Source organism: Notothenia rossii, assembly GCF_949606895.1.
Source record: "Notothenia rossii genome assembly, chromosome: 3".
NCBI classification, from domain to species: Eukaryota; Metazoa; Chordata; class Actinopteri; order Perciformes; family Nototheniidae; genus Notothenia; species Notothenia rossii.
The window spans coordinates 1,043,466-1,053,155 of NC_136901.1; positions in this window are offsets into that span (position 1 = coordinate 1,043,466).

Sequence of the window (9,690 nt, forward strand, 5' to 3'; positions counted from 1 at the left end):
TGTTATCAGACGCTGGTTCTCTGCTATCAGACGCTGGTTCTCTGTTATCAGAAGCTGGTTCTCTGTTATCAGATGCTGGTTCTCTGTTATCAGACGCTGGTTCTCTGCTATCAGACGCTGGTTCTCTGCTATAGGACGTTGGTTCTCTGCTATCAGACGCTGGTTCTCTGCTATCAGACGCTGGTTCTCTGTTATCAGACGCTGGTTCTCTGCTATCAGACGCTGGTTCTCTGTTGTCAGACGCTGGTTCTCTGTTATCAGACGCTGGTTCTCTGCTATCAGACGCTGGTTCTCTGTTATCAGACGCTGGTTCTCTGCTATCAGACGCTGGTTCTCTGCTATCAAACGCTGGTTCAGACGCTGGTTCTCTGTTATCAGACGCTGGTTCAGACGCTGGTTCTCTGTTATCAGACGCTGGTTCAGACGCTGGTTCTCTGTTATCAGACGCTGGTTCTCTGCTATCAGACGCTGGTTCTCTGTTATCAGACGCTGGTTCTCTGCTATCAGACGCTGGTTCTCTGTTATCAGAAGCTGGTTCTCTGTTATCAGACGCTGGTTCTCTGCTATCAGACGCTGGTTCTCTGTTATCAGACGCTGGTTCTCTGTTATCAGACGCTGGTTCTCTGTTATCAGAAGCTGGTTCTCTGTTATCAGACGCTGGTTCTCTGCTATCAGACGCTGGTTCTCTGTTATCAGACGCTGGTTCTCTGCTATCAGACGCCGGTTCTCTGTTATCAGACGCCGGTTCTCTGTTATCAGACGCTGGTTCTCTGCTATCAGACGCTGGTTCTCTGTTATCAGACGCTGGTTCTCTGTTATCAGAAGCTGGTTCTCTGTTGTCAGACGCTGGTTCTCTATTATCAGACGCTGGTTCTCTGCTATCAGACGCTGGTTCTCTGTTATCAGACGCTGGTTCTCTGTTATCAGAAGCTGGTTCTCTGTTGTCTGATGCTGGATCTCTGTTATCAGACGCTGGTTCTCTGCTATCAGACGCTGGTTCTCTGCTATCAGACGCTGGTTCTCTGTTATCAAACGCTGGTTCTCTGTTATCAGACGCTGGTTCTCTGTTATCAGAAGCTGGTTCTCTGTTATCAGACGCTGGTTCTCTGCTATCAGACGCTGGTTCTCTGCTATCAGACGCTGGTTCTCTGCTATCAGACGCTGGTTCTCTGCTATCAGACGCTGGTTCTCTGCTATCAGACGCCGGTTCTCTGTTATCAGATGCTGGTTCTCTGTTATCAGACGCTGGTTCTCTGCTATCAGACACTGGTTCTCTGTTATCAGACGCTGGTTCTCTGTTATCAGACGCTGGTTCTCTGTTATCAGAAGCTGGTTCTCTGTTGTCAGACGCTGGTTCTCTGTTATCAGACGCTGGTTCTCTGTTGTCAGACGCTGGTTCTCTGTTATCAGACGCTGGTTCTCTGCTATCAGACGCTGGTTCTCTGCTATCAGACGCTGGTTCTCTGCTATCAGACGCTGGTTCTCTGCTATCAGACGCTGGTTCTCTGTTGTCAGACGCTGGTTCTCTGTTATCAGACGCTGGTTCTCTGCTATCAGACGCTGGTTCTCTGTTATCAGACGCTGGTTCAGACGCTGGTTCTCTGTTATCAGACGCTCTGTTATCAGACGCTGGTTCTCTGCTATCAGACGCTGGTTCTCTGCTATCAAACGCTGGTTCAGACGCTGGTTCTCTGTTATCAGACGCTGGTTCTCTGTTATCAGACGCTGGTTCTCTGTTATCAAACGCTGGTTCAGACGCTGGTTCTCTGTTATCAGACGCTGGTTCTCTGTTATCAGACGCTGGTTCAGACGCTGGTTCTCTGTTATCAGACGCTGGTTCTCTGTTATCAGACGCTGGTTCTCTGTTATCAAACGCTGGTTCAGACGCTGGTTCTCTGTTATCAGACGCTGGTTCTCTGTTATCAGATGCTGGTTCTCTGTTATCAGACGCTGGTTCTCTGCTATCAGAAGCTGGTTCTCTGTTATCAGACGCTGGTTCTCTGCTATCAGACGCTGGTTCTCTGCTATCAGACGCTGGTTCTCTGCTATCAGACGCTGGTTCTCTGCTATCAGACGCTGGTTCTCTGTTATCAGACGCTGGTTCTCTGCTATCAGACGCTGGTTCTCTGTTATCAGACGCTGGTTCAGACGCTGGTTCTCTGTTATCAGACGCTCTGTTATCAGACGCTGGTTCTCTGCTATCAAACGCTGGTTCAGACGCTGGTTCTCTGTTATCAGACGCTGGTTCTCTGTTATCAAACGCTGGTTCAGACGCTGGTTCTCTGTTATCAGACGCTGGTTCTCTGTTATCAGAAGCTGGTTCTCTGTTATCAAACGCTGGTTCAGACGCTGGTTCTCTGTTATCAGACGCTGGTTCTCTGTTATCAGACGCTGGTTCAGACGCTGGTTCTCTGTTATCAGACGCTGGTTCTCTGTTATCAAACGCTGGTTCAGACGCTGGTTCTCTGTTATCAGACGCTGGTTCTCTGTTATCAGACGCTGGTTCTCTGCTATCAGACGCTGGTTCTCTGCTATCAGATGCTGGTTCTCTGTTATCAGACGCTGGTTCTCTGTTATCAGACGCTGGTTCAGATGCTGGTTCTCTGTTATCAGACGCTGGTTCTCTGCTATCAGACGCTGGTTCTCTGTTATCAGATGCTGGTTCTCTGTTATCAGACGCTGGTTCTCTGTTATCAGACGCTGGTTCTCTGTTATCAGACGCTGGTTCTCTGTTATCAGACGCTGGTTCTCTGTTATCAGACGCTGGTTCTCTGTTATCAGACGCTGGTTCTCTGTTATCAGACGCTGGTTCTCTGTTATCAAACGCTGGTTCAGACGCTGGTTCTCTGTTATCAGACGCTGGTTCTCTGCTATCAGACGCTGGTTCTCTGTTATCAGATGCTGGTTCTCTGTTATCAGACGCTGGTTCTCTGTTATCAGACGCTGGTTCTCTGTTATCAGACGCTGGTTCTCTGTTATCAGATGCTGGTTCTCTGTTATCAGACGCTGGTTCTCTGTTATCAGACGCTGGTTCTCTGTTATCAGACGCTGGTTCTCTGTTATCAAACGCTGGTTCAGACGCTGGTTCTCTGTTATCAGACGCTGGTTCTCTGCTATCAGACGCTGGTTCTCTGTTATCAGATGCTGGTTCTCTGTTATCAGACGCTGGTTCTCTGTTATCAGACGCTGGTTCTCTGTTATCAGACGCTGGTTCTCTGTTATCAGATGCTGGTTCTCTGTTATCAGACGCTGGTTCTCTGTTATCAGACGCTGGTTCTCTGCTATCAGATGCTGGTTCTCTGTTATCAGACGCTGGTTCTCTGCTATCAGACGCCGGTTCTCTGTTATCAGACGCCGGTTCTCTGTTATCAGACGCTGGTTCTCTGCTATCAGACGCTGGTTCTCTGTTATCAGACGCTGGTTCTCTATTATCAGACGCTGGTTCTCTGCTATCAGACGCTGGTTCTCTGCTATCAGACGCTGGTTCTCTGCTATCAGACGCTGGTTCTCTGTTATCAGACGCTGGTTCTCTGCTATCAGACGCTGGTTCTCTGTTATCAGACGCTGGTTCAGACGCTGGTTCTCTGTTATCAGACGCTCTGTTATCAGACGCTGGTTCTCTGCTATCAAACGCTGGTTCAGACGCTGGTTCTCTGTTATCAGACGCTGGTTCTCTGTTATCAAACGCTGGTTCAGACGCTGGTTCTCTGTTATCAGACGCTGGTTCTCTGTTATCAGAAGCTGGTTCTCTGTTATCAAACGCTGGTTCAGACGCTGGTTCTCTGTTATCAGACGCTGGTTCTCTGTTATCAGACGCTGGTTCAGACGCTGGTTCTCTGTTATCAGACGCTGGTTCTCTGTTATCAAACGCTGGTTCAGACGCTGGTTCTCTGTTATCAGACGCTGGTTCTCTGTTATCAGACGCTGGTTCTCTGTTATCAGACGCTGGTTCTCTGCTATCAGACGCTGGTTCTCTGCTATCAGATGCTGGTTCTCTGTTATCAGACGCTGGTTCTCTGTTATCAAACGCTGGTTCAGACGCTGGTTCTCTGTTATCAGACGCTGGTTCTCTGCTATCAGAAGCTGGTTCTCTGCTATCAGATGCTGGTTCTCTGTTATCAGACGCTGGTTCTCTGTTATCAGACGCTGGTTCTCTGTTATCAGACGCTTGTTCTCTGCTATCAGACGCTGGTTCTCTGCTATCAGACGCTGGTTCTCTGCTATCAGACGTTGCTTCAGACGCTGGTTCTCTGTTATCAGACGCTGGTTCTCTGTTATCAGACGCTGGTTCTCTGCTATCAGACGTTGGTTCAGACGCTGGTTCTCTGTTATCAGACGCTGGTTCTCTGCTATCAGACGCTGGTTCTCTGTTATCAGACGCTGGTTCTCTGTTATCAGACGCTGGTTCTCTGCTATCAGACGCTGGTGCAGACGCTGGTTCTCTGTTATCAGACGCTGGTTCTCTGCTATCAGACGCTGGTTCTCTGCTATCAAATGCTGGTTCAGACGCTGGTTCTCTGTTATCAGACGCTGGTTCTCTGCTATCACACGCTGGTTCTCTGCTATCAGACGCTGGTTCAGACGCTGGTTCTCTGTTATCAGACGCTGGTTCTCTGTTATCAGACGCTGGTTCTCTGTTGTCAGACGCTGGTTCTCTGTTATCAGACGCTGGTTCTCTGTTATCAGACGCTGGTTCACTGTTATCAGACGCTGGTTCTCTGTTATCAGACGCTGGTTCTCTGTTATCAGATGCTGGTTCTCTGTTATCAGAAGCTGGTTCTCTGTTATCAGACGCTGGTTCTCTGTTATCAGACGCTGGTTCAGATGCTGGTTCTCTGTTATCAGACGCTGGTTCTCTGTTATCAGACGCTGGTTCTCTGTTATCAGACGCTGGTTCTCTGCTATCAGACGCTGGTTCTCTGTTATCAGACGCTGGTTCAGATGCTGGTTCTCTGTTATCAGACGCTGGTTCTCTGTTATCAGACGCTGGTTCTCTGCTATCAGACGCTGGTTCTCTGCTATCAGACGCTGGTTCTCTGTTATCAGAAGCTGGTTCTCTGCTATCAGACGCTGGTTCTCTGCTATCAGACGCTGGTTCTCTGCTATCAGAAGCTGGTTCTCTGTTATCAGAAGCTGGTTCTCTGTTATCAGACGCTGGTTCTCTGTTATCAGACGCTGGTTCTCTGTTATCAGACGCTGGTTCTCTGTTATCAGACGCTCTGTTATCAGACGCTGGTTCTCTGCTATCAGACGCTGGTTCTCTGTTATCAGACGCTGGTTCTCTGTTATCAGAAGCTGGTTCTCTGCTATCAGACGCTGGTTCTCTGTTATCAGACGCTGGTTCTCTGCTATCAGACGCTGGTTCTCTGTTATCAGACGCTGGTTCTCTGTTATCAGACGCTGGTTCTCTGCTATCAGACGCTGGTTCTCTGTTATCAGACGCTGGTTCTCTGTTATCAGACGTTGGTTCAGACGCTGGTTCTCTGTTATCAGACGCTGGTTCTCTGCTATCAGACGCTGGTTCTCTGCTATCAGAAGCTGGTTCTCTGCTATCAGATGCTGTTTCTCTGTTATCAGACGCTGGTTCTCTGTTATCAGACGTTGCTTCAGACGCTGGTTCTCTGTTATCAGACGCTGGTTCTCTGCTATCAGACGCTGGTTCTCTGCTATCAGACGCTGGTTCTCTGCTATCAGACGCTGGTTCTCTGCTATCAGACGCTGGTTCTCTGCTATCAGACGTTGCTTCAGACGCTGGTTCTCTGTTATCAGACGCTGGTTCTCTGCTATCAGACGCTGGTTCTCTGCTATCAGACGCTGGTTCTCTGCTATCAGACGCTGGTTCTCTGTTATCAGAAGCTGGTTCTCTGTTATCAGACGCTGGTTCTCTGCTATCAGACGCTGGTTCTCTGCTATCAGACGTTGGTTCAGACGCTGGTTCTCTGTTATCAGACGCTGGTTCTCTGCTATCAGACGCTGGTTCTCTGCTATCAGACGCTGGTTCTCTGCTATCAGACGCTGGTTCTCTGTTATCAGACGCTGGTTCTCTGTTATCAGACGCTGGTTCTCTGCTATCAGACGCTGGTGCAGACGCTGGTTCTCTGTTATCAGACGCTGGTTCTCTGCTATCAGACGCTGGTTCTCTGCTATCAGACGTTGCTTCAGACGCTGGTTCTCTGTTATCAGACGCTGGTTCTCTGCTATCAGACGCTGGTTCTCTGCTATCAGACGCTGGTTCTCTGCTATCAGACGCTGGTTCTCTGTTATCAGACGCTGGTTCTCTGTTATCAGACGCTGGTTCTCTGCTATCAGACGCTGGTGCAGACGCTGGTTCTCTGCTATCAGACGCTGGTTCTCTGCTATCAAATGCTGGTTCAGACGCTGGTTCTCTGTTATCAGACGCTGGTTCTCTGTTATCAGACGCTGGTTCTCTGTTATCAGACGCTGGTTCTCTGTTATCAGACGCTGGTTCTCTGCTATCAGACGCTGGTTCTCTGTTATCAGACGCTGGTTCAGATGCTGGTTCTCTGTTATCAGACGCTGGTTCTCTGTTATCAGACGCTGGTTCTCTGCTATCAGACGCTGGTTCTCTTCTCTGCTATCAGACGCTGGTTCTCTGTTATCAGACGCTGGTTCTCTGTTATCAGAAGCTGGTTCTCTGCTATCAGACGCTGGTTCTCTGTTATCAGACGCTGGTTCTCTGCTATCAGACGCTGGTTCTCTGTTATCAGACGCTGGTTCTCTGTTATCAGACGCTGGTTCTCTGCTATCAAACGCTGGTCCTCTGCTATCAGACGCTGGTTCTCTGTTATCAGACGCTGGTTCTCTGCTATCAAACGCTGGTCCTCTGCTATCAGACGCTGGTTCTCTGTTATCAGACGCTGGTTCTCTGTTATCAGACGCTGGTTCTCTGTTATCAGATGCTAGTTCTCTGTTATCAGACGCTGGTTCTCTGTTATCAGATGCTGGTTCTCTGTTATCAGACGCTGGTTCTCTGTTATCAGATGCTGGTTCTCTGTTATCAGATGCTGGTTCTCTGTTATCAGATGCTGGTTCTCTGCTATCAGATGCTGGTTCTCTGTTATCAGATGCTGGTTCTCTGTTATCAGACGCTGGTTCTCTGCTATCAGACGTTGGTTCAGACGCTGGTTCTCTGTTATCAGACGCTGGTTCTCTGCTATCAGACGCTGGTTCTCTGCTATCAGACGCTGGTTCTCTGCTATCAGACGCTGGTTCTCTGTTATCAGACGCTGGTTCTCTGTTATCAGACGCTGGTTCTCTGCTATCAGACGCTGGTTCTCTGCTATCAGACGCTGGTTCTCTGCTATCAGACGCTGGTGCAGACGCTGGTTCTCTGCTATCAGACGCTGGTTCTCTGCTATCAAATGCTGGTTCAGACGCTGGTTCTCTGTTATCAGACGCTGGTTCTCTGTTATCAGACGCTGGTTCTCTGTTATCAGACGCTGGTTCTCTGTTATCAGACGCTGGTTCTCTGCTATCAGACGCTGGTTCTCTGTTATCAGACGCTGGTTCAGATGCTGGTTCTCTGTTATCAGACGCTGGTTCTCTGTTATCAGACGCTGGTTCTCTGCTATCAGACGCTGGTTCTCTTCTCTGCTATCAGACGCTGGTTCTCTGCTATCAGACGCTGGTTCTCTGTTATCAGACGCTGGTTCTCTGCTATCAAACGCTGGTCCTCTGCTATCAGACGCTGGTTCTCTGTTATCAGACGCTGGTTCTCTGTTATCAGACGCTGGTTCTCTGTTATCAGATGCTGGTTCTCTGTTATCAGACGCTGGTTCTCTGTTATCAGATGCTGGTTCTCTGTTATCAGACGCTGGTTCTCTGTTATCAGATGCTGGTTCTCTGTTATCAGATGCTGGTTCTCTGCTATCAGATGCTGGTTCTCTGTTATCAGATGCTGGTTCTCTGTTATCAGATGCTGGTTCTCCTTCCTGTCGCTGCAGTCTGATGACCCCACAGAACGTCTGTAGTAACAGATTAACCTTAAATGTATTTCATGAAACGTCTGCATCCGTCACAGCTGACATTCAGCTCAGGACCCAGAAGCAGATGAACATGGGTCTCAGGGAGCCCGACGGCCCGGGGAGCATCAAGCCTTCTCTCATGATGTCCCAGCATGCACAGCTATTGAGATGTTCCAACACAATCATGTGATTTCACTGAATCACAGCTCGCTCGGAGCCTCACTACGACATGACATCACTCAACTCAAATGTGGTGGTTTTAGTTTAAGAAGTTTTGTTTTTCTAACTCTGTCTTCACCTGGAGCGGCTTTTAGATCTGCGTTCGGGACCAGATGTAGACCCTCTAGAAAAACGCGATTCTGCGATCGCAGAATTTTAATTTACCGCATAATCAGCAAAATGGCGCAGATTTTTAAAAGGCCGCATATTTATCAAAAGGCCGCATAATCCCCTTATTTTTCCACACAAAGATGAGAAGAAAAGTGAACTCGTCTTGACGTGACGTCATCAGCTCGCGCATCACAGAATGTAAACAACACTGTATAGAGTGAACGTGTGGAGCTCACACGATAGAGAAAACACCAAGATGAAAAAATCTAATCCATCTCATTTACCGACGAACATTTCTACTAAAGACCGGGCAAAAAGTGGGGGGAAACTATTCTGCACCCCGTGAAACTGTGTGTTGGAGCATAAGAGAAAATCGACGGTGACGACCCACTTTGATTCATTCAAACATTCGAACAGCTTTCTGCTGCTGCGGACAAGAAAGCCAAAGAACTCACGTTCACGAGGCATCAACCTCCAAAACCCTTTAGAGGGCTACAAGAAACGAAGTGAGTAGCCTACAAGATTGAAGCTGCAGATAACGAACGAGTAAATGAAAACAGAATGAGGCGGAGAAGTGTGTGTGTGTGTGTGTGTGTGTGTGTGTGTGTGTGTGTGTGTGTGTGTGTGTGTGTGTGTGAGTGAGTGAGTGAGTGAGAGTGAGAGAGAGAGAGAGAGAGAGAGAGAGAGAGAGAGAGAGAGACGTGTTGAAATGTAATTGTATCACTGTATATATATATCATCAATAATATGTAAACATTTGAAATGTATGTTAATTATTTTGTATTGTGATGCTTTGGCAACATTGTTTAATTTAACTTTCATGCCAATAAAGCCCCTTTGAATTGAATTGAATTGAGAGAGAGAGAGAGAGAGAGAGAGAGAGAGAGAGAGAGAGAGAGAGAGAGAGAGAGAGAGAGAGAGAGAGAGAGTGATTAAAATAGCCCAATTGCTTTTACATTAAATAAACATTGAATGTGTTTCATTGAATAGTAAAGGGGTTTAACGTTAGTGGCAGGTTGTGTGTGAGAGAGAATACATAATACAGCCCAATATTTAAAAAAAATGTTATTCTTTTTCCCCGCATATTTAGCATATTTCGCAACTTCCCGCAATTTCACCGCATAAAATCACATAAAAACCCTGCATGCTTAATCGCACAATCAAGGATTTTAGCCCGCGTTTTTCTGGAGGGTCTACAGATGGTGTCCAAGATCAAGTCAAGATCAAGACTCATTCTGATCAAGTCCAAATTCAGGGAAAGAACTGAATCTAAATGTCTGAAAGTTTTAAGTCAAGACCAAGTCCAGTGTAGTCCAATATTAGGTCAACATTTGTAAGACTTGAGGTCAATATCAAGTTTAATTCTGACTAAGTT